General features: G+C 41.9%; 1 protein-coding gene and 1 pseudogene across 3 annotated transcripts in view; one reads left to right on the top strand and one right to left on the bottom strand.

The window, feature by feature from the left end:
- The window catches only part of LOC134203508 (leucine zipper putative tumor suppressor 2 homolog), a 286,600-nt gene that overhangs the window by 19,751 nt on the left and 240,289 nt on the right, over window positions 1–26,560 (top strand). The gene's annotated exons all lie outside the window — the stretch shown is intronic.
- On the bottom strand, window positions 588–10,766 carry LOC134206370 (uncharacterized; annotated as a pseudogene).

Here is a 26,560-nt window from a genome sequence, read left to right as displayed (position 1 = left end):
GGAAGACACGAGAAATGTGAGAAAGATGGAGAGAATCCATTCAATGGAAAGGTGGCAGCATGAATGGGACAGTACAGACAATGGGCCCAAGCAGCACAAGTCAAGTGAAACTGGTTGCAGCAACCTAATTGTGACTGAATCTGGTCACATATAGGTTACTGTGATTTATATGTAACATGTGTGCCACTCAGGGAGGTGGACCAACCGACTCATTTCAAACCTGTTAACGTGGATGAACAGGAATGAACTTTCACCTGACACAGTTCCTGTCAGGCCACGGCTGCTTCAGGAAATATTTACATCGGTTTGGGCATGCTGCTTCGCCATTTTTCCCGGAGTGTGAGAACGTCGAGGAGACGGTGGAGCACGTGATCTTTGAATGCCCCAGGTTTGAGGCAGTTCGAAGGGAAATACACGGTTTAAACCAAGAGAACGTGATAGAAAAAAATGTGCCGAGAGGAAAGCACGTGGAATGCAGTCGACAGGGTAGCTACACGGATTTTATCCGAGTTGCAGAAGAAATGGCGTAACGACCAAAGAGCATCGGTATCGGGAGAACTTCCTTCGTAGGGGAACTCTCCGTCGGGTTACGGGTTACGGGTCGTCAGGGCACCAGTGAACCGGACGCCCTGCTCCCCCGGAATCGCTGGACTGACCTTGGCACTCGGCTGGTTGGCGTCGGTATCGGAAGAACCTCCTTCGCCGGGGCTCTGTTAGATTCCCCGTTGGCACGAGACCGAGTAGATTGTGAAGAATGAGCTGCTAAAGTCGCCGAGACACCAGTCACTTCAAAGTGAAGGCTGGGTACACCCAAGATGAATACACTAGTAGGTGCTCCAATCTGCCAAGTTTATGGAAGAGAAGAAGGCGGGGGTGAAAAATTCATTTCCAGTACAAAATGAAAACAAGCCGGCTGGCTCTCCCATACTAAAATTCAAAATGGCTAAACCGTGAATTTGGCAGATTGGAACACCTAGCTGTGTATTCATCTTGGGTACACCGGCGATAGTATTAAGGAGTGGTGCTGAACAGCACAACAGGCCTACTTTTCCGAAGTAAATCATATTGGTAGTACCGGAGAAGTTTAGGCAAAGACACGAATAGGATGGAAAAATGGAAAGTTTGAATGGTACAATCCAAGGGGAAGCAAGGTAACAAAACAAGTAAAGGAGCTTTAACCAACTAAGCTACGAAGGACCTCCGTCGGCCTTCGCAACCTAGCGGCTACTGAACGAGCTCGAGATTCCCAAATTGGACGCATAGTCAAATCACTCGCAATCCATTTCTCAAGCCAATACTTCCACATGTGTATTGTACACGTCCACATTAGAGGAGCGTGAGTATTTAGAATGTCTGGCGGCTACACACATTCTTCATCAGCAACGGTACTGATCAAGTGAGGTTGTGTAAGCTATTTGCCAGTCGGTCGTCAAGCTCAGACCCGACCGCATTGCGTAGGCAAGAGCACGCAACTCAAGTTCAGTTCAATCAAAGGTAATTGCCTATTTCCGGGGATTAAACCACCCGACTTGGACGTTAATTTACAATGTTATGAAAACTCATATGTGAATATGTACGTTATGTGGAAGATATTGATTTGGAAAATGTATTGGAGGTAACCACTTTCCCTTCGATGGGACTGTAGGGTCATGGGTTCGAGTCCCATCGAAGGGAAAGTGGTTACCTCCAATACATTTTCCAAATCAATATCTTCCACATAACGTACATATTCACATATGAGTTTTCATAACATTGTAAATTAACGTCCAAGTCGGGTGGTTTAATCCCCGGAAATAGGCAATTACCTTTGATAGAACTGAAGTAAAGGAGGTTTTTTCCCTCAGTCGAGGGTTTTTCCTCCCACCACGTTGGAAGCAAATTTCCATATAAGCAAGATTACCTAATTGTGGAAGGTAACTTAGCAGGCGTGATCCCCAGAGCCCAATCCCACTAGCAGGCCGCAAGGGTAGATGGTGAATGTTTCCAAGCAGTTTTGCGAGGAAGTGCAGACGAAAGTGTCATAACTTGGTATATAACACTATGGGTCTCCGAGGCTTTTATCAAAAATTCGGTTTTGGAGTAATCCTATAGCCTTTACGTATACTTAGTATACGCGAAAGGCAAAAAGAAGTAAAAAATAAGGAAGAAAGAGGAAAAGGGAAGGTAGAAAACAGAATGAAAAGGGGAAGATAGGGAATGAAGAAAAAAAAGAAGAAACAAGGAAAATGGAAAAAGAAGAAAGAAGAAGGAGGAAAGGAGAAAGAAGAAGGAAGAAAGAAGGGTAAAAAAGAAGAAAGAAGGAAGAAGGGAGGAAGGTATAAATAAGAACGAAGAAGGAAGAAGAAAAAAGAAGAAGGTATAAAGAAGAAGCATGGATGAAAAAGGAAAACTAAATTCTCACTCTCCTAATGACCATTCGTCCTAATGACCTTCGGTTTAATGGCCTGATACCCATTTGTTTATCGATAAATGATGATTTTATGAAATTTTCCATGTCCCAAGAAAAAAGTTCCTATGCTGCTATAGATGACACTCTTGAGCGAATGATAAGAAAGTATATTTTGCCCAGGCTAATGAAAATATAAACTTACTCTCCATGTTTTAACGCCTTCATCTATGGAAGCTGTTTTGATAACGAGCGCTTCCCCAAGTATATGACAGGACGATTACAGTATAAAACATTCCTAAGGACGTGGCCACGTTTGTAGAGAAAATCGGGTCTACATTATTCAATTTTCTGGCGAGATCTTTCACAACAAAGAATATGTTTATCTCTTCAGCTCCATCTACAATTTGTGCGTTTATTCATGCTATGCGATGCTATCCAACTAACATTTGCTGAACACAGGACCAGATGCACCGTTGATGATGATGGACTACCGCCACACCATTTGGGTGAAAAAAAATAGATTAAAATTTCCCCCAAGCACACGTGGGGCGACTTTCGCTTAGGTTTTGGTGTGGTAAAAACCACAACTCCCAACCTGTGATCGAGAAAAGAAAACGGGAGAAAACGGGTGGGTCTCGCTACACTATGGCTGCTAGCACTGCGTGATAGCACTCAGCGACGGCGATGGGATAAAAGGGATATGGGCCTATGTTGACATGATAGATGCAAAAGCAGGGTTTGCAGAAATCGCTCTCAATAGATAACGAACAACGATAAAAGAGAGGCAAAAACTGTTCCGAATCATAACAAGCCATGATAACAAATTTATCAAACTTGTATACAAGCGCGAAAAAACAGAATCGGATAGGCAGCCCCCACAGAAAAATGGTGATTCTCGCTTTGTTTTTGCTCCTTTCGTGTTGGTTACTGCACAGCTGTGTAGAACAAGTTGAAATGCATCATCAGAGCCAGTGCTCCCCACATTTGGAGCTTTCTAAAAGAAATTTATCATGGGGTATAACATCCCGAATCAGTTCTCTATCATGACAGCTTGCGAAAAAAGTTTCTCGCGGTATGCTACATATCGTATATGTATACAGAGATGATAAGTGAGAGACTTGCTCTTTCTCTTTAGGATTCAAACCCTGTGCAAGACGAGTAGATCAATGGGTCTGATTTTCAGTATCGTATAGAAAACCTAGAATATCTAAAAAAAACTCCGAGTCATTCTCATTGGGTTCTTGGAATTTCAATGATATGGAGATGCTAAGACAACGTTCACGATAGAATTGGAGGCGATAAGTACAGATTTGATAGATCCGTTAGAATACGGCAGGCAGTACTATATTATAGAAGGGGATTTGAATGTGAGCGAAAACTTAATGCCTGCTGTATCCCAACGAAACTAGCAAATCTGTACTTTCGCCTCTTATTCTATCATAAACATATACTTACGTCTGTTTTGAAGACGATATTAGCATTTCCATAGCATAGTAAACGCGTTTAACATCACGCAGAAGTAATATGTACACTCATCTCATTAATTCACGGATTTTTCAAAATTTTGGTGTCATTATTCTTTTCTAGATTCCCAAAGGTATTCTTGAATTCTTTGGATCGTAATCGTGGCTCGAACATAATTCATCCATTGGTCCGGAAAATGTTGCGTACCAACATCGTGGTACGACTTGCACGCAATACACTGAATGCTCGAAAATGACAAAAATTTCCCCGAGTCTGTGTACAGTGTACACATTGGCAAAAGTATTCAGCGCAATACCACCCAGGACTCAAACTTTTTGTCATTGGATCAACGGAACCGGACATGTGTCCACATACAACCATTACGATTATCCAAATATCCGAATTGCTACAACGGCAAACCTGTTAATCTGTCAAAACTGCGTCAAAAGTATGAACAAACAAAGTGGACATAGCCGGGTCCGAACAGTTTAGCTAATTGCAAACACACCGAGTGAGTAAGATAAACAGGAACAACATTGTTGTACCTACATCGTTTCGCTTGGTTTGCTTGTTCCGCTTCAACGAGTAAATCACAAATTGCAGACTAATCGTAACTACACTGGGAACCCAAGTCTGAGGAAACGAACAATCCCGTTCGATTTGCAGACCCCGATGGTTGGTTTGGTCCGCCTCCGTGGGAACGTGTGAAAATTTTATTAAGAGATCATCGTGCACGTTGGCCAGAGCCGTCCAAGATTGAAGAGTAGGCTTCAGCGGCGTTTGGTCCAGCCGTCAGCATGACGGCAACGATGATCCCTCAGTTTTGCCTGCACTTCGAAGAAAGCTGGAGAAAAACATTGTGTTGCGGAGTTGATCGGCGAACCTGGACGCAGCGCAGCGACCACCACCGTCGTCGTTCGTCTACCAGCGCATCGTCGGTCATGGGAAAATTAATCAAGAAAAAGAACCTGCCTGCTTTCGATTCCGCACGCTCAGCGGTTCATCTGTGAGTAAGCTATTTATTTAGCATCGCACCCCTAGCGGGAACCGCCATGATGACGGGGCGATGGATGGCGGCGGCACAGAAAAAAAACGGCTGAGTTATGATGAGACACGCGAAATGAGATGCCGCCTGCGCAGATCATCCTATGATCCAAGCGATCGGTCCGCGGCGGGGGTCTTTTGCGCAAAATCGAGGACAGTCCTGTCACAAACTTTGTTGCGCTGATTGACTGATGTAGATGCTTCTTGAACTCGTTATAAGAACGGTACTCGGCGCGCTGCTTATGTAAGTGCTAATTGTCATTAGGGTTGAGTAGGTAGGTACCTCTTACTTGGAACGCTGATAGATGATAAACAACCACTGGATTCTGAATGTCATCGCTGGGGCAAGATACCGAAAGGTTCAAGTGACATGGGAAAGATAGTTGTTTTATCATCATGGATTATCTTCTATCTGTCTCGTATCGCAGCAAAAAAAAGCATAAGAAATTTGCAATTTTCCATAAAAAAGGAATTACTAATAAATAATTCAGGGTAGAATTAATAAATAAATTAAAAACTTTCCTAAACAATACAAAATGTCTATAAAGATGCGAGAATTGTTCAAAAACCGAAAAGATATAAAGAGTCATTCCATACCAAGTGACCGAACCACTTGTAATCAATTTTCAGCGATTTGAATCAAGATTAGAGGATTTGTTTATCCAACGAATATACACTCAACCCTTTTTTACGGCACTTATTCTTTCTTCTTATTGGCATTACATCCAAACAATGGGACAGAGCCGCCTCGCTGCTTAGTGTTCATTAGGCACTTCCACAGTTATTAACTGCGAGGTTTCTAAGCCAAGTTACCATTTTTGCATTCGTATATCATGAGGCTAGCTCGATGATTCTTTTATGCCCAGGGAGACAATTGCCTAGACCGGCACCGGGAATCGAACCCAGCCACCCTCAGTATGGTCTTGCCTTGTAGCCGCGCGTCTTACCGCACGGCTAAGGAGGGCCCTTATTGGGGGACGTGAAAAGAATATGACATAGAAAAACTTTTTTACTAATTCATTGATCTTTTGACAATTTTAAATACGATACATAATCACAGCAATCCAAAGACCCAAATTGGATGTGCTATTGTCACATGTTCTAAGGCATCCAAGAGTTTCCTGGAGTTTAGGCTTTCAGGCCTCTGCACATAAACTAACATCTATAGCTATTTTTCACTAGTACATGCTCCCAGCGGTCTAAACATCAATATTCTTTGCGATTCTTTAATCAAATTGAGCATGCCTTCAACATTTGTTTTATTCCAAGCCATCCAAGACTTCCAAAAACTGCAATACAGGCCTGAAGGTCAATACACGTAAAGAAAAATCTGTCTGCCCCTTTCAGAAATGCGACATGCTCTTGATGATCATTAGAACCAACTTGGATATGAATGGAAAGGACGTTCCATTCCGGGTCATTCAAGAACTCCAAGAATTGGAGTTCAAGCCTTAACATCTGTTTGTTCGTTTAAAAAATCAAAAATGCTCTTTAGTATAATTTGAACCAAATTTGATATGTTTGAATGCATGTTCCGTTCCAGGCCAGCCGTGAATTCCAAGATTTAGAGTTCAGGCCTTAAGGTCAGAACGCGAAACGAAAGATCTATTTGCTGTTTTTTTTTAATAATTTGAACATGCTCTTAGTGATCATTTGAATCAAATTGGATATGACTTGATTACATGATCCATTCCAGGCTATCCATGAATTCCAAGAATTGAAGTAACGCGTAATGGAAAGCCTATTTGTTCCTTTTAGAAGTGTAACAACCTTTTGGTGATCATTTTAACCAAATAGGATATTAATGGAATGCATGTTTCATTCAACGCCATCCAAAAATTCCAATAACTGGAGTACAGGCCTTAAGGTCAATACGCTTAACGAAAGATCTATTTTCTTTTTTTAAGGAATATATAATGCTTTTAGTGATTATTTAAATTAGGTAGGATTTGATGTCTTGTTTAATGCTTATCCAATTTGGTTCTATGGGAACGACATCTAGGCTTAAACTACAGTGAATTTTGGAATGAACTGAAAAAGAACAAATTATGAACGCCTATCCATGACAATTCTGTGGATCGATCAAACAGGGCTAACAGCTCTCATGGTGAAGAAAGTCTATTTCATTTCATTTATTTAGTTTACATGAAAACAGAGAACACTGAATCAACATTTTGACGCCACAATACACGGTTTTGCCACCTCGCTCGCTGCGCCCCACGTCGTCTCGTACCTGCTGGATCGGAAGCGAACACCATCTTTGCGAACACCATCCGGCATTCTTGCAACATGCCCTGACCATCGTACCCTTCCGGCTTTAGCTACCTTCTGGATACTGGGTTCGCCGTAGAGTTGGGCGAGCTCATGGTTCATTCTTCGCCGCCACACACCGTCTTCTTGCACACCGCCAAAGATGGTCCTAAGCACCCGTCTCTCGAATACTCCGAGTGCTTGCAAGTCCTCCTCGAGCATTGTCCATGTTTCATGTCCGTAGAGGACAACCGGTCTTATTAGCGTCTTGTACATGACACATTTGGTGCGGTGGCGAATCTTTTTTGACCGCAGTTTTTTCTGAAGCCCGTAGTAGGCCCGACTTCCACAGATGATGGGCCTTCGTATTTCACGACTAACATTGTTATCAGCCGTTAGCAAGGATCCGAGGTAGACGAATTCCTCGACCACCTCGAAGGTATCCCTGTCTATCGTAACACTGCTTCCCAGGCGGGCCCTGTCGCGCTCGGTTCCGCCCACAAGCATGTACTTTGTCTTTGACGCATTCACCACCAGTCCAACTTTTATTGCTTTACGTTCAAGGCGGGTTCGGCCGACAATGTCCATGTCATCCGTGAAGCAAATAAATTGACTGGATCTGTTGAAAATCGTACCCCGGCTGTTACACCCGGGTCTCCGCATGACACCTTCTAGCGCAATGTTGAACAACAGGCACGAAAGTCCATCCTCTTGTCTTAGTCCCCGGCGCGATTCAAACGAACTGGAGTGTTCGACCGAAATCTTCACACAGTTTTGCACACCATCCACCGTTGCTTTGATTAGTCGGTAAGCTTCCCAGGGAAGCTGTTCTCGTTCATTATTTTCCATAGCTCTACGCGGTCTATACTGTCGTATGCCGCCTTGAAATCAACGAACAGATGGTGCGTTGGGACCAAATTCACGGCTTTTTTGAAGGATTTGCCGTTCAGTAAAGATCTGGTCCGTTGTCGAACGACCGTCAACGAAGCCGGCTTGATAACTTCCCACGAACTCATTCACTAATGGTGACAGACGACGGAAGATGATCTGGGATATCACTTTGTAGGCGGCGTTAATGATGGTGATCGCTCGAAAGTTCTCACACTCCTGCTTGTCGCCTTTCTTGTAGATGGGGCATATAACCTCTTCCTTCCACTCTTCCAGTAGCTGTTCAGTTTCCCAGATTCTGAATATCAGTTTGTGCAGGCAAGTGGCTAGCTTTTCCGGGCCCATCTTGATGAGGTCAGCTCCGATACCATCCTTATCAGCTGCTTTATTGGTCTTTATTGGTTTAGCTTTAGCTTTAGCTTCCCTCAAGGTGGGTTGGCTTCCATCGTCCGCTGAACTGACGTAGTCATCTCCTCCGCTGCCTTGACTCTCACTGCCTGTACCCTCAGCGCCATTCAAATGTTCCTCGTAGTGCTCCTTCTACCTTTCAATCACCACACGTTCGTCCGTTAAGATGCTCGCATCCTTATCCATGCACATTTCGGATCTCGGCACGAAGCCTTTGCGGGATGCGATGAGCTTCTGATAGAACTTGCGTGTTTCTTGAGAACGGCACAACTGTTCCATCTTCTCGCACTCCGCTTCTTCCAGGCGGCGTTTCTTCTCCTGAAAAAGGCGGGTCTGCGGTCTCCGTTTCCGTCTATAACTTTCCACGTTCTGCCGAGTACCTTGCTGCAGCGCGACCGCCCACGCTGCGTCCTTCTACTCCAGAATCTGTGTGCACTCTTCGTCGAAACAATCGTTCCGTCGACTACGCCCCAGATACCCGCTGCGTCGTTAATGGCTGCTTTAACTGTATTCCAGCAGTCCTCAAGAGGGCCCCATCGAGCTCACCCTCTTCCGGCAACGCTGCCTCTAAATACTGCGCGTATGCAGTGGTGACATCAGGATGCTTCAGTCGCTCTGGGTCGTACCGTGGTCGTCGGTACCGAACATTGTTGATGACGGATAGTTTTGGGCGCAGTTTAACCATTATCAAATAGTGGTCAGAGTCGAGGTTAGCACCACGATATGTCCTGACGTCGATAAGTGATTATGTCTGCAGTGGTGCTCTCCAGATGTACCGATACGGAAGGCTGTGTTGGAAGTAGGTGCTGCGAATGACCATATTCTTGGAGGCGGCGAAATCAATTAGTCGTAGGCCGTTTTCGTTTGTCAGCCGGTGAACACCACGGTGAAGCACCACGAGGAGGTAGGGATAGGAGTTGTTGGGTAACTGTTGGGACTACGATAAGATTATGAGAAGCCTTTTCTAAAGTATTCAATCTCACTTGGAATTAAATCACTTTTCAAAATTCACATGCCAAGTTCAACTTGTTCGCCCTTAGGTTTGACCACTCGCCGCAGACGATCGAGAAACGCATCGTACGAGGCCCGTAGGTGCTCTTGTGATATTTTATCCCACGCTGCCGTTAGATGTCGCTTTAGAGACTGCACACTTTCATGTTTATTAGAGCATTCTTCGGCTTCCAACATACTCCAGACAGCGAAGTCCATAAGGTTTAAATCCGGCGAACACGTCAACCAGTCCGAGCTTGAAATGAACCCAGAAAAATGTTCCGCAATCCATAACTGGGCGCTGAGTCTTTTTGTAAAACCCAAGCCCTGGAACCAAAATGTAGAACTAGTTCCCAATATGTATTTTGGTTGATCTTCACTCCTTCAGGGACAAAAACCAACGTAGTCCGGCCATCACGGGTGATTCCAGCCCAAACCATCACCGATGCTGGTTTCTGTCGCCTGGTGGCTGTCAGCACATCGGCATAGCTTCGTGATCTTTCTGGCACCCAAACTCTGTCGTTCTGCTTATTTACGAACTGCTGTACGGTGAAGAGTTTCTCGTCGGTAAACACGATATTCTCCAACCTTCCTTCCGCGGCCCTCTTCAGCAACGCCTTCGCTCTTTTATCCTGTTCTTGATTCTACTTCACCGAAAGGTCTTGGACTTTCTTGATCTTGTAGGGCTTCGTCTAAAGTTTATATTTCAGGATCCAACGGAGACTTCGATCCGACATGTTGAGATCCTCCGCCAATGAATTATTGACAGTGGCTGATTTTCTACCCGCCGCTTCCACATTCAGGCGCTATCGTTTATGCGCCAATAGCCAGCATAAGTTAACCGACAGAAATATGTATGGCGAAAGACATCTTACGCGGGTTTTCTCAATATTAGGAACTTTTCATGAAAAACTATGACCGGCTATGAAGGATGGTGTCCGCTACTACGCTTACCAAATATTTTTTTCGATTAAGGAATTTTGAGAAATCGAACCTTAGATGCCTTTCGCCATACTGATTTCAGAAAGTTAACTCCTAGTGTGCCGCTGTAAGCACGCTCAAAGCAGACGATTAATTTAGTGGCACTACGTTAAGGTTTTTCTTGAGGCGCTTCTTGACGATTTTCACCATGGCAGGTGTCACCACAGTAGCTCGACGCGCCAACACCCCCCCCTCCCCCATTTTGGTACATCTGGTCTCCAAGTATCTTTTGACTGCACGGTATACAAAACTTCTGCTCACACGTAAATTGGACAGTTGATGAACTATGTCCTTCTGCCGTTTTCCAGCTTGGAGCAAGGCAACCACAGCACAGTTTCTGTTCAAGATCCATTTTTTTCTGAATAACACCTGATTACAAAATTTATACATACATCCACTGACAGCCAAGATATAATGTAAATATCTAATACGACGAGGGGACGTCTAATACAGTTTCATGTACAACGTAATAATGCAAGGGCCTCATACGCCTGTCACTGGCGAACAAAGCTCGTGTACTTTGCATCGAAGCTTAGAACCGGTGTTAGGGCGCAATCGTTAATGCGAACATGTTTATATTCAGTTAGTTACTACAAATAAATTCTTTTTCGAGTCCCTTTAATCAAGAAGGTATCTCAAGCATGTCACATCGTTATATTGCTGCATGATTGAGTGTTTAATTTTGATAAAATATCGAAAACAAAAGTGTGCATAAAAATTGCCTTGCCATAACCAGTTTAGAACCAAATCCAGATGTCGCACATGTTGGGGTAGGGATTCAGTGATCCGCCTTCTCCCCTGTAATAACGACTGTTGAAATAATGTAGCAGTTCAATTTCCGGACTCTGTAAGTGCTCAAGAGAAAAATATTTTTACACAAAAAGGTAAGGTTTGTTGTTTCTAAGTCTTAAAAGTAGGGTTTCTCACCCCATTCCCGGCCTAACATGCGCACGACTGCATTATTTAATTGATATTTATGACTAGGGGCAACTTTTCTGAATTTTGTGGGCCGTGTAATATTGCGATGGGGTTCACCTCTGCTTCAAAAATAGTTATTCTTGCTAAACACCGCTTGAAAAAGCTTTTATTTGATTTAAATTAACATGGTGCAGCACTCATTTCAGTCATAGGCGATTGCTTATCCGGCATACCCCAAATCTCCTCGGCATACGCAATATTTTACTCAATCTCTCAACATCTTACTCTCATTCTCTCTCTCGGGACGGTAGAAAATGCGACGTAAACAAAAATATGCACGTTCCACGACAACAAGATGCCAGATGGTATTATTCATAATCATTTTTATTTGGTTGAGAAGATATATTTACTCATCCAAATTTCTTCCAAACACTTAAAAACAATATCTTTTCCACCTTTTGAAATCGAGAGAATTATAAATAACATGATACGTTGACGCTGTATTAGACAGTTTTTCTATTAACGATGAAGGATTATCTTCATACTAAAATAAGACTTATGGCCTTTTGGCAGCACTGTACAGCTAGAAGTTCTTGGGCCGAGGTGATTCTTTGTTCGGTTTGAGGATACTTTTTTAAATGTATTCCAATATGTTTATATAAGATCTAGTGATACGAACAATTAGAAAAGATTGAAGTGCGTGAGTTTAGCATTATTGTGTGGTGATAAACAGCCTGAAGCAATGGTTGTATCGAGCACTGTGACGATTTTCAGGTAGGTGTTTATTTGATGATACCGTTTTGTAAAAGTGGAAAGAATCACTCCGGCTCAGTGGTGTTGCAACGAAGAGCAAAAGTTTGAAATCTACATTTTTATTTTCTATAATTGGATCGATTAGGAGTGAAATAAATGGTTGAAAAATATTGAGTATTGTGCGAGATAAATAGGAGACTTTTTCAAAATGATCAATCATAAACCTACGGCTACTAAACAGTATAAATCATTAGCTGCAGTGAGCCAGGAATGGGGTCCATAGGCCCAAGTAGTGATTTACCAATAGGCCCAAGTAGTTATTTACTATTTGTTTTTTTTCAAAGGATGCATTTTCCGGCAAATGGCAAAAGAAGATACGACTCCTTTTTTTCAAACAGGGATCGTTCAAAATTACGTCCATCGTTTTTCGGCATTTTCAACCCCTCCCCCTCCTGTCACAAACTGTCGCAAATAATTGGCGTCCCCTTCCGCGGTACGTACATGTCTCATTTATATTTTAGCGATTACTGTGGTTTATCTTTTTCGTACACTATTTTCACAATAACATAGTGAGTTATGTTCCTTACTAACAGTTTGAATGTTTTTAAAATGCAAGTTGTTTCTAAAATGCTTTCAGTATTTTTTTCTTGTGGACGGACGTCACATAAGACGAACCCCCCTCCCTCCCCCTGTCACAAACTGTCACAAAACTCTGACCCCCCTCCCCCCCTCAAACCTTGGACGTAATTTTTGAACGGCCCCACACATTCGATTCTGTTTTTACACGATTTTCATTTTCTCAATTTTCCACTCACCCTAAAGGCTTAACGCATATTAATTATCATGTGATTTTTCTTTGATTTATTCGGGATTTTTGGAAACATGATCGAAGATTTTGGTGGTACACGATCAAAAATACGAGCGAAAAAAAACTGTAAAAACAGAATCCTGTGTAATGCATTTGTCAGGCATAACACAAGGAAGAATATGCATGGTTCCTATTCTCAATTTATGCCTTATTCAGTTCACGGAAAGGCATGATATAATTCCGAGTTCAGTGCGTGATTTCTCTTGTTTCGGACTGCAGAACGATCGCGCGATCGGCCGAAATATTTGGTCTGCATTGCGCGACCGGTAATACAAATCAGGTCATTGCGTGATTTCTCTTATTTCGGACTGCAGAACGATGACGCGATCGGCCGAAATATTTGTTCTGCATTGCGCGGCCGGTAATAAGAGTAGCTATCGAACAAGTAAGTACAGTGCGTGTTTTAGTCGTCGGAAATAAATAAAGTACCGTGCAAACCCAAACTTCGGACGCTCAAGCACTTTCTGATGTACAATCATCCTGTTCACTCACATTTTAAATCACACCGTTTAAATCACCATTGCAATCACTAAGTACAGTATTCATCTTTTAACTACGTATTTAATTTGTGCAAGATATTGCGAAGAATGTTTGCAATTTATGAAAATGTCCGGCTTCTGTTTGATTCAAACTTCGGACACCGGTGAGGTTGTATTCATATTTCGGACACAAAGATTCAAACTTCGGACACCTGATTACACCGTACCGGGAAGAATAATTGAAAACAATTTTCACTGCACAGTTCAGACTGCCTTTCAATCATTTCAGCGCATTGTTTTAACATGTCTTATTAAAATGTAACTATACTAAAACAAGCGAAAACTATTAGTCTTTCCGATCCAGCTTCACGAAACATTTCGATGAAATATTTCAGAAAATTTCCCATACGAATTGAAGCGTCCGAAGTTTGAGTGTGTCCGAATTTTGATTATCCACGGTATCTATCTTGTGTTCGGTGGCTCATGCGCATGTCGCGCGCGATCGAAAAAAGCGAGTTCTTCAATGGTTTTGCTGTAGCCATCGAGCAAGTGAGTACAGAGTGCTGCGCTTCCGTGCGGTCGTCCAAAACGCGAATCTCCTTAGCTTTCATATGCCACCGGGCGTGCATGTTTTCTAACTTTTAACTCGTAGGGTAATTCGCCAAATGTTGAACGGCTAGTTTCTACGCCTAATGTTGAACGCAAGTGAATTTCTTATGGGAGTTCAACAATAGGCGAAGAAATTAGCCGTTCAACATTTGGCGGTTTCTATTAGTGTCATTTCCCATCCCATAGATCGCATCGCTTACCAAAGTGAATCCAGATAAATTATCCTTTGTAACTAAGACGATATCCTATCCCAAGACAATCATGGAGATGCAGATATATACTCGGTCTCTAGTAGCAACGAGAGTCGGACTAACAATCCTTAGAGGCAAGGGATGATGGTTTTCCTTCATTCAGAGGATGCATTCGCCCGGCAGTCACGATAGCAAATGAAGGCTCCACCCCTGTATCCCGAATACCATTACCACGAAGCCACTACCCCGAATATATCGTACTTAGAGTTACTTGGAGAAAAGGAATAAAGGTTGTGTTTTTCCAACATTTTCTACTTTTCGTCTAATCATTTTAAATTATCATTCTACGCCATTATTATCTGAGAAAGTTAAGTTACGAAAGTTAAAGTACGAAATTATGTAAATGATGAGATAACACCTTCTTTCAAGGTGTACAGTGGAAATAATCCCTTCTTTAACCTTTTGTCTGTGCTCTGGGGTCAATATGACCCCAGGCCACTTAGTGGCTGCCATTTTTTAGTTTACAACCGATTCTCCTAATTTTTGGTAGTTTGGTGAAACTCGCCGAGATCTGTCTCCTATGTGCAAATTCGCTTAAAAATCTTGAAAATATGCGCTACAGTGTCCTTTTTCAAAAACTTACGTTGTCTGTGCTCTGGGGTCAAATTATTTAAATTGAAATGCTATAACTTTTTTAATGTTTGGCCAATTTTGGATTTTTGGAGCTGTTTCGAAAGATAATTTAATCATCTTTCAGGTCGTTACCAAAGATTGACTATAGGTGGGCGGGTACATCGCGGGGAGGGGTTTTTGTAAAAAAGGGTACAAAAACAGTGATTTTTCATGCTTATTTTATTATATCTGAAAATCCTACCCATTTTGAACTGCACCTTTTCAAAAAGGTTATGCAGGAAGGCATCTGCTTTGACATGAGGCATTGATTAGTTTAGCGCTTGGTCGCTAGGTGGCGGTATATTTGAATTCATTATTTTACACTACTCAAGTAACTCCGATATATGGAATTTTCCTCATTGTAAATATTCTTATCGCACAATTTTGAAATTTGTAAAGATGACGTCTGTAACAAAGTTCGTCTGGTGGCAATAGACTGTCATTTGACGGAATAAATAATAAGGAAATTTACAAATAGGCGGCGCTAGTGTACTTGCAATATTCTTGCATATATGAAATATTGCTTTAGCTTGAGATCCCTCATACCTACACCAAAGTTGTATTCGGCAACATTGTTCAGGATGTCTAGAACTACAAAGCGGTGCTCAATATAATGAGCACTTCTTCTCATTTTTTAATTTGCGCGATAAGAATATATACACTGAGGAGAATTCTATATATCGGAATATCTTGAGTAGTCTAAAATAATGAATTCAAATATACCACCACCTGGCGGTCGAGTTCTAAACTTATCAACGCCTCATGCCAAAACACATGCCTTCCTGCATAGCCTTTTTAAAAATGTTGCAGTTCAAAATGGGTAGGATTTTCAGATATAAGTAAAATTATCATGAAAAAACACTGTTTTTGTACCCTTGTTTACTAAAACCCCTCCCCGCGATGTACCCGCCCACCTATAGTCAATCTTTGGTAACGACCTGAAAGATGATTAAATTATCTTTCGAAAAAGCCCATAAAATCCAAAATTGTCCAAACAATAAAAAGTTATAGCAATTTCAATTTGGGGTCAATTTGACCCCAGAGCACAGACAACATAATTTTTTTTGAGCACAGACAGAAGGTTAAATGAACGGTAACAGTTTAAGGCAAACAGAGGAGGTAATGCCTTTTTCAAATGAACGCATTTGCTCGGTTGAATGCGAACAGAGATGATAATGCCTTCTTTTAATGAACGCATTTGCTCAACATAAGGCAAACAGAGGATAATGGTTCAAGGCAAACAAAGTTGATTATGCCTTCTTAGAAAGAACGCATTTGCGCGGTATAAGGCGAACATAGGAGATAATGCCTTCTTTAAATGAAAAGCGTTGGGCCGGTTTAAAGCTGAGAGTTGATAATGCTTTCGTTTAATGAACGCAAATGCACCCACCATAGTAGCACAGTTCAGATCGATTTAGTTGTAGCAAATCCAATGTGACAAGATTTAGTCGTATATGATATGTGACAAGTATGTTACTCGGGCGATATAAAGCGAACAGAATTGATGACGCTTTTTACAAATGAACGCGTTTGCCAGATATAAGGCGAACAGAGTTGGTAATACCTTCTTTTAAGGAACGCATTTGCCCGATATAAGGCGAACATAGGAGATAATGCCTTCTTTAAATTAACGCTTTTACTCGGTTTAATGTGAACAGAGATTATATTGCCTTGTTTTGATGAATGCTTTTGCCCGATTTGAGGCAAACACAAGAGATGATGCCTTCTTTTAATAAGCGCATATGCTCGGTTTAAAGCGATCAGAGCTAAAAATGCCAGCTATAAAAAAACGCGTTTGTCCGGTATGAGGCGAACAGAAGAAAACACCTACTTTAAATGATCGTGTTTGCAAGGTATGGCGAGGTATGTTCCTTTCCACGGGAGGAATAAGCATTTTCGACGACCAGAAGAGATCCGCTCGTTCTAGGGTCTTGTCGCCACGCCCTTCTTGTCACAGTAAGGTTTATCGCCGGCAAAGACGGTTCGCCGGCGAGCCGTCTCAAGCTCAGTCGACGCGAAATTTCCTCCAGCTCCTGCATTGAGCATGAGAACGTACTGCGAAATTTTCACCTCAGCTTTAACAGTATTTACACATGATATGTAACGGGACTTTTTGGAACGATAATTATTCGTTCTATACTGTTTTCGAACAGTTCTAGTTTGATGAAACGAATCGCGTGTCCAACACGGTGAACCTTGTAAAAGGACTATCGGATCGAAAAATAAGTTCGGATCTACAATAAAAAATCACATAAAAGTGTGTAATTTACTCGACTGGAGTCGCACTGCTAACAAGTAATAATCATTCACATGAATTATAAATAAATTCAGGCATTTGCACGGCTCAAGGAAAGGATGCATTTGTCCAGCAGAAGCCAGAGAGGATATCTCGCTTAACTTTTCAAAAGGACCTAAGTAACATTTCATGATTTAATTCGAATAGCGCAATTAACAGAACAACATGAAAGCTATCGATTGCAGTACTCATATTAATTCATGAAAAAATGTTACTTAGGTCCTTTGAAAAGTTAAGCGAGATATGACTCCTTCTTTCAATTCAAGCATTTGGTTCGCTCTGTTCAATGCAAGGGGAGATATGAAACTTTCTTAGAAACCGTTGGCTAATAAAAAGGTGAAATACGCAAGTTTTCTGGCTTTCCCTTACATGAAAGACAAAACAAGCCACCAATGTCAATTTATTTTAATGCTGATCTATCTTGCTGGTAGTTTAGTCAACATTCGAAATGGTCCCGTTTTGACAGGGACCTTCTTTATTCTTAATTTGTCACGCCGTACACTTCATGTTCTTCTTCAATGGAACTACATTCCATCTGGAACTTGGCCTGCTTTTAAACTTAGTGTTTCATTAGAATTTCCTCATTTATTATTTGAAAGCTTTTCTATGCCCGCTATTGCATGAGTGTGTATTTTGTGTGGCAAGTACAATGGATACACTATGCCCAGGGTGTCGAAAATGTTTCCAACCCGAAAACATCCTAGACCGGACCGAGAATCGAACTCGCCATCTCCGGATTGGCAATCCTACGCCTTTGCTCGCAATCGAACTTTAGACTTTTCAAATGATATTGGAGTGAATCAACTTCATGTCCATGACATTTTGCAGGCCCTACGTAGTTTAGATGCTTCGAAAGGTCCTGGTCCTGATGGAATCCCTCCTATATTTATGAAAACCCTAGCAGTGGAACTAACCACTCCATTATTTTGGCTATTTAACCTGCCACTAGAATCAGGAAAATTCCCAAATATATGGAAAAACTCATTTTTGATACCCATTTTCAAATCTGGGAAAAAACAGGCATACGTAATTATCGTGGAATAGCCATTATCTCTTGCATTCCAAAACTTTTTGAGGCCAGAGTAAACGAAAAATTATTCAAACAAGTAAAAACCGAATAATAACAGACACTCAGCATGGCTTCTTTAAAGGGCGTTCAAGCTCAACTAATCTTCTTGAATTTGTTGACTATACCCTGAATGCAATGGATAAAGGAAACCATGTAGAAGCTCTTTATACTGACTTCAGTAAAGCATTTGATCGATATATACCCTGTGACCGTTCATTTTCGGGTCACAATTAAATGTTTGATGGGAAGGCCAGTTAGTGGTTTAGCCCGAATAAAACATTGTTATAAATGTGTTGTGTTGTTGTAAATGTCTGAATATTCAATAAATGTCTGTCTCCACTCTTTGTAGTGTTTGAGTGATATTTATTTTGTGTTCAGTAGCTTTTGGTTGATGTCTTCAGATTTATTATTTATTTTGTTCGTTTCTTTTACTCCGACTTTAGTTTATTTATTTATTTATTTATTTATTTATTTATTTATTTATTTATTTATTTATTTATTTATTTATTTTTTCATTAATTTATTTATTTATTTTTATTTATTTATATATCAATTTTTCTGTTCACATAGTTTTCTTTATTTACTTATTTTGTGCATTTGATTATTTCTTTACTTATTTATTCATCCATATTTTATTTATTCAATTGCTTATTCATTTATTTGTAATTTTTATTAATTATTGTGCGGAAACAAGTGTTAGGGTATTTTTAATTGTTAAGGCTTAGCATGCAGCCAGTGTCGGAGTAAACAGGTAAATTAGTATAGGATATCAACCAAAATATTTTATAGTGTAAGGTTCCTGTTAGTGTTCGTGTATTCATCATCGCTACTACTATCATGATCATCTTCTTGGCCGCCATCATCATTGGAAATTGCCGGCATGAAATTAAGGAGGAGGGAATGATATAAAAAGGGATCTCCCAATAGGGTCGGTCTCTTGTATAATTTAAAGTCCGGAGGAGTGAAGTTAGAGTGTCGGTACGCGGGATAGTTCGTCAACATACTACCCGCGATAGTTCCAAAAGTTTTAAAAAGAAAGAACTGTCAAAAGTTTATAAAATTAAAACTTACAATCTAAAATTAAAACGAAAAAGGTGTGATAGAACCTATAGTTAAAAAAAAATCACAGTTTAAAATACCATTAAAAGGTTTCACCTATAGTTAAACTAAATCTAAAGTACGGATCATCGTGATATCACCACTAACGGTTGGAAAAGTGCACCAAGTATTTTAAAGTTAATTCTGACCGCGCTAGTCTCTCGATGATTATAAAACCGTACTTTGGAATCAAGCGAGCAAGTGGTGAACAGTAGACTGCAGTGTAAGAAGTGGCTAGCCGGAAAGTAGTGTGAATGAAGAACAATGGTATCTGACAAATCTGTGGCTTTCCGGCCTCTATGGGGTGCAAGCTCGCTTGATTAGCCACTATGTGAAAACGCGCGCGAAATTGCACCACTCCCCGGACAGGGACTTTGGCCTCCGTCACCATAGGCCACACCGACACGTGAACGCTCTCTAGCCGAGAATTAATAGAAGTGATTCCCTGTGAGTAAGCCAAGAAGACCCTAAGAAGAAGAAGAATAGCTGTTTCGAGTTTCTGTGGAGGAGTCGTCCGGTAGGCATGCAAGCGATTCCTGCGTCGGCCGCAACGGTCGGCTCTCGAAAGAAAAAAAATTGATAATTCAAATTAAAAGTTTTTTGAGTCAATCCATTGAAATTAGCTTTAATAAATTTGTATGGCCTGCTAAATTCTAACTGTAGTTGTTTCACATTAATTGTTTAAAAGAAATCTTGTTCTCCGCCATTTTGTTCTGTATAGTCCGCCTTGCCACCAATTATAAGGGAAGAATATCCGGGAGAATCGAAGTGAAAACGACCCTGAAGAGAAACCGTGTTGAGGACCACTGCTCCTATGGTGATACCATTACAGGGGTTCTCAACCGGTTTCCTAAAGTTTCACTTAGTATCAATTGGCGCTCAACGTTAAAAATTTATGAGTAAAAAAAAGTGTTTTCTTTCAAGGCCTGAAATAAAACCCTTTTTTTAATCGGTCTCCCGGAGAATTTCAATTAGTTAAATTAATTTCAATAATCGCGTGGTCGTCAGGTGGAATAAGTGGACACAAATTTGTTCTCAAAGATTGAAAAATTGAGGATTGTTGCGAGTGATGATAACCCAATACGTAAATGCTACATGTTTCAAGTGTTGAGTTGAGTTGCAAATTAAAAATTCAAGCCACTTTATTGTTGAGTACTGTATCTGGAACTTCGTCAATTTCAAGTGTTACAAGTTGTCAACTTGCAATAAATTCTTATTTTTTCTATTTTCAATGTAAATAGTGTGTTAAATTATATTATTTTCGTATTTATCAAAAGGAAACAACAGTGTTAGTCTACTTTATTTGTGTTTTTTTGTGTTTCCTGTGATATATTTATTCAGATGCTTTTTATTTAATTATTTATTATAGTGTAAACATATTTCTGCATATTTATTTTTGTTGTTTATAGATTTATTTATTTATTAGATACGTTTATTTACAACTTATTTATTTATTTATTACAGATTTATTTATTTACACTTATTATTTATTGCAAAATTTATTTTTTCATATTTAATAAATAAAACAAAAATGGCTTTTGCTTGTCCTACTTTTGACCAAGCTAGCGAACTACTAATTGGATGGTATCATAGCATGCAAGTAGACTTTCTTGAAGTTGATGAACTCGGTTGGGAGCTTGAATCTCGATCAATTGCAATAGACGACAATCTGAGTTTGACTCAGAAAGAAAATGGCTACGAGACAGTCTCAAGAAAGAGAAGGAAACGTCAGGTACTGGTACAGTAGGTGTTGTAAAAGGTGAGGTGAAACAGGAAATCAAGACATGCATGAAGAAATTCACCGAACTGAAAACAAAATGGGGAATGATAAGCAGTGAAAATGATAGGGAGTTGTATCTTGCTCGTTTACTCCACGTGGGAGCTCGTATAGTAGTGATTTTGAGCTCAGCTAAAGACTCACCAAATCTCCACAGCAATCTACAAAATGTGCTGGTAGAGTTGGTGAGTATTCTTCAGCCAGAGTGCACTAAATCACTTCACAATAAGTCAACGATAGTAACTGAGAATTTAGAAGGGAGTGAGGAATGTTTTGATACAACGCAGGTGGGTGAAAAAGATCCAGACGAAACACAGAACACATCGACTCGTCGTATGACTGTTTTAAGTCAAGACGATCTAGACTGGATTCACTCCCTGCAGGCCAGAATCGCAGATCTTGAATTTGAGCTACAGCGCAGGAACGGAAGGGATGTGGGAACTCAAACTTCGCTTGAGAGTGATATGCCTTTAGAACATTCCAGAGGAAATAACCCAAATCCCATCCACCATCTTAGTTCATTCTCCTGGCCTCATTCACACCCTCAAATTCCTTTTCCATCAGTTAATCATTGTGGTCAAAATCATAGGACAGCATCGCTAGAAACTAGCTCTGCCAATACTTTTAACCATGCTCCTATGAACACAACATTCCCGATTTCCAATAATCCAGATCTCAACAGACCAGCAATTAGTTCCCTTCACCCCCAGTTTGCACAAACAACACAAGCTGTTCCTAGCCAACCTCGATTTCCTAATCCCTATCCTGTGCATCAATATTCAGGGCCATACCAAACTCGCCACACTCTGCCAGTTTCCAAGTGGAACATAGCGAAGTACAGTGGGGATGACCAAGGTCTGAAATTGAATGAGTTCCTGGAGCATGTTCAGGCATTATCGCAAGCGGAGTGTATTTCGGAAAGAGAGTTGTTCGAGTCTGCGGTACACTTGTTCACTGGATCAGCGTTGAAATGGTACATGTCCCAGCGTTCCACTGGTCGGCTCATGAACTGGGAACATCTCGTTTTCGAACTACGTAGAACGTACATGCATCCTGATCTTGACGCTCTGATTAAGATGAAAGTCTATCAGAGACGTCAACAGAAATACGAGTCGTTCCACGAATTCTATTTCGAGATGGAGAAGCTATTTCGCACGATGAGTAGTCAAATTTCGGACGTGGAAAAGATGCAAATTCTTCAACAAAATATGAGGATGGATTACAAGCGACAGATGACCTTCCTCCCTATCGCTGACTTGGAGACCCTAGTAGCGGCTGGTCAGAAACTCGACGCTTTGAACTTTTCCGCTTACAACAAAGTCTTCGGCACGGAGAAAACCGTTCAAGCGGTAAGCAACAAAGAAACAGGAGGGAAAAAGAAACAAAAGAGCGTGTCCGACCAGCCTGAATCTCATGGATCCAGTCAGACAGCGAGCGTCGGGTCTTCGGTACCGTTTAACCCAAACAGGAACAATAGCGGTCCATCCAATCCTCCATATATCTCTACCACCAAGCCCCAACGTCCAAACAATCAGCACGCTGAGTCTTCAAATGCTCAAATGCGGAATATCGCTTCTAGCTCCCCCGTAGCAGGATCGTCCAGGGCACAGCAACGTCCATCACTTACTCTGGAGGAGGTAGTGAATAACCATTCTCCTCCACCGGATAACACCTGCTACAATTGTGGTAGATTCGGCCATCACACGGTTATGTGTAGACAACCCCGTGGAACTTTCTGTAGTACGTGTGGTCTTCGAGGTTTCCCTACGGACTTCTGCCCGTATTGTTTAAAAAACGGGCCGGCCGCGAACCAAAATCGCCGTCCGCAAGGTCCACAAGCGTAAATCTTCCCCATTCTAACCATGCGCGTACTCCACCGTTTTTCTGGGAGTCCGCTTCACCCAATCTGTACGCAGATACCACCGATGTTTGCCAAATCACATACCCATACGAAGGCGATAGCCGTCCGTATGTGTCAGTCCGAATTTATGGTCTCCACATCCACGCATTGCTTGATAGCGGTAGCAATTTCACGATAATAAGTGAGAAAGTCTACACGAAATTGAATGTCAAGCGTCTTCATAAACCCCCTCGCAGCATTTCGCTTCGATCCGCAAGTGGAGATCAACTGCAAATACTCGGTCAAGCACAGCTTCCATTTTTTGTTCATGGTAAAGTACGTATTGTTCCTACTCTCGTGGTCGCAAATCTCTCCGTCGACTGCATATGTGGAATGGACTTCTGGAGGAAGTTCCATATCCAACCCACCATGCTGTCGAATGAACAAGATGCGATCGTTGCCACTCTTGAACAGTGTTCAAATGATCCCGCTCTATCTGAAGAGGAGAGGCGGTTAATCGAAGAAGTAAAGAAGAAATTTCTTCCTGCTCGAGAAGGCAGTCTAACTCTCACTCCACTAGCTCAACACACGATAGTTCTGAAAGAGGAATGGAAAAATCAACCACCGGTTCGGCAGTTTCCGTATTGCATGTCGCCTAAAACCCAAGAGCTGGTGGCGGTCGAACTGCAAAGGCTGCTAGACATTGGAATCCTCGAGAGGAGCAATTCGGATTGGTCCCTAAATTGCGTTCCAGTAATCAAACCAAATAAGGTAAGGCTTTGCTTAGACGCGCGCAGAATCAATGAGCGAACTGTGCGTGATGCATACCCTTTGCCTCACCCTGGACGTATTCTTGGCCAACTCCCAAAAGCGAAATTTCTTTCGACGATCGATCTTTCCGAGGCCTTCCTACAGGTCCCTCTCGATCCACAATCGAGAAAATACACGGCGTTCAGTGTGCAGGGCAAAGGGTTGTTCCAGTATACCAGAATGCCATTTGGTCTCATAAATAGTCCCGCCACTCTGGCTCGACTAATGGATAGCGTTCTTGGCCATGGTATTCTGGAACCTTACGTTTTTGTGTACCTCGACGATATCGTCGTTGTCACAGAAACGTTTGAGCATCACGTACAGCTCCTCACTGAAATTGCACGTCGTCTAAGCCAAGCCAACCTAAGCATCAATCTGGAGAAGTCTCGCTTCGTAGTCTCTGAGGTCCCATTCCTAGGATATCTGTTGAGCACTAACGGTCTGCGAACTAATCCAGACAAAATACGCCCCATCGTCGAATATGAGCGACCAACAACAATCACTAAGCTCCGGAGATTCCTAGGAATGGTGAACTACTACCGGAGATTCATCGCGGACTTCAGCGGACTAACTTCTCCATTGAGTGATTTACTCCAAACCAAATCAAAGGTGATTCATTGGAACGAGGCCGCCGAAGAAGCCTTTTGTAAAATCAAAGAGCTCCTTATCTCCTCGCCGATTCTGGGAAGTCCGGATTTTACGAAGGAGTTTGTTATACAAACCGACGCAAGTGACGTCGCTGTAGCGGGAATTCTTACGCAGCAACATGACGGCGGCGAGCGAGTCATCGCATACTTCTCGCACAAACTCACAACGCCGCAAAAGAATTACCATGCCGCCGAAAAGGAAGCACTTGCCGCGATCCTGGCAATTGATGCGTTCCGCGGCTATATCGAGGGTACCATTTCACCTTAGTCACGGATTCTTCTGCGCTGACTCACATTTTGAAAACCAAATGGAAAGTAGGGTCCAGATGCAGTCGATGGTCGTTGAATCTGCAACAGTTCGATATGACTGTAATACATCGCAAAGGCAAAGACAATGTCGTTGCTGACGCGTTATCCAGAAGTCTAATTGCCGCAGTAGATTCCATCGATTCGCTCTGGTACTCCACCATGGTGGACAAAGTTTTGAGTCAGCCAGAAGATTACGTGGACTTTAAGGTTGAAAACGATCGTTTATTTAAGTTCGTCTCCGTGTGCGATTACCCGTGCGATTCCCGTTTCGAGTGGAAAATAGTTCCCCAAAAGCCGGAAATTCCCGATATACTAAACGACTGCCACGACTCTTGTTTTCATCCAGGATATGAGCGAACTCTTTCCAGAATCCGTCAAAGGTACTATTGGCCAAAGATGGCTGGAGAAATTCGTACATACGTCCAGCAGTGCGGGATTTGTAAAGAGGTAAAACCCTCTTCACGACCGCTTGCACCCGAGATGGGCAATATGAGAATGGCTAGTCGTCCGTGGCAGATCATTTCCGCTGACTATGTCGGTCCACTCCCGCGAAGTCGCAAAGGAAATCAGCACACCCTTGTAGTGGCCGACTATTTTTCAAAGTGGGTGCTGATCCAACCAGTCCGAAGCATCAGCAGTTCGAGTCTCTGCACTATCCTCAAAGAGCAGTGGATCCTCCGAAACTCGGCGCCGGAGATAATGATCACCGATAACGGTAGCTGTTTTACCTCTAAGGAGTTCAAAGGGCTCCTGGACCAGTTCCAAATCACGCATTGGCTCAATTCCAGGTACCATTCCCAGGCGAATCCTGTGGAAAGAGTAAATCGTACGATTAACGGTGCCATCCGCACCTACGTGAAAGAGGACCAACGGCTCTGGGATACTCGAACTGCTGAAATAGAGATGCTGCTCAATACAAGTGTGCACGCTTCGACTGGTTTCACCCCTTTCTTCGTCACGCACGGACACGAGCTTTCGGAGTCTGGAATCGATCACAAAATGACACGTCACGAAAACAATCTCACGTCCGATGAGCAAAACGAGCGTAGAAAAAAAATGTTTACCAGAATCTACGAGTTAGTCAGCCAAAACTTGGTAAAAGCACATCAAGCATCTCGTCAACATTATAATCTACGTCATCGTTCATTCGCTAAGTCGTTCGCAGAAGGTCAATTCGTGTATCGTAGAAATATGAAGATCTCCAATGCTGCAGAGCACTACAACTCAAAATACGGCCCACAATTTCTTCCCTGTCGCGTTAAAAACAAAATTGGCTCGTCCTCTTATGAGTTGGAGGACATGAACGGTAAAAATCTAGGTATCTGGCCTGCGGCCCATCTCAAACCAGGATAATTGCATAGTTGCATAGTAAACAAATCGGTTGACTAAATTTTCACTGTCTGTTTTTTTTTCGAATACTACGAGCGAGTAAAACGAGTATAGTAGCCTACATTATTTGATTTCCACTATAATCTCCAAAATAGCCGTGTCAGAAGTACCTAAAATACAAAAAGAAATTAATTAATAGAGTAATATAAACCACAAAAACTAGAAAAATATCCATAAGCATTAGTGTCTCGTCAGTTGTCTCGTCTGTTTAGCCATCGTCATTGTTGTTGAGTTCATCAACAATTGCCGAAACACCAATACAAGAACAAGCGGGATATACGGTAAAAGCGTATAACCCAGTATCCATGTCGGACTTTTCAGTGGATACACCTTAATAGGAATTATACTATTCCCCGTAATTTCTACCCTTTATCACTTGCGAAAGCAAGCGAATACTCAGAAATTACGATCTGAGTGGGTA

The sequence above is a fragment of the Armigeres subalbatus genome, chromosome 1, assembly GCF_024139115.2.
Source record: "Armigeres subalbatus isolate Guangzhou_Male chromosome 1, GZ_Asu_2, whole genome shotgun sequence".
NCBI classification, from domain to species: domain Eukaryota; kingdom Metazoa; phylum Arthropoda; class Insecta; order Diptera; family Culicidae; genus Armigeres; species Armigeres subalbatus.
This window is presented reverse-complemented; position numbering and strand designations above follow the sequence as displayed.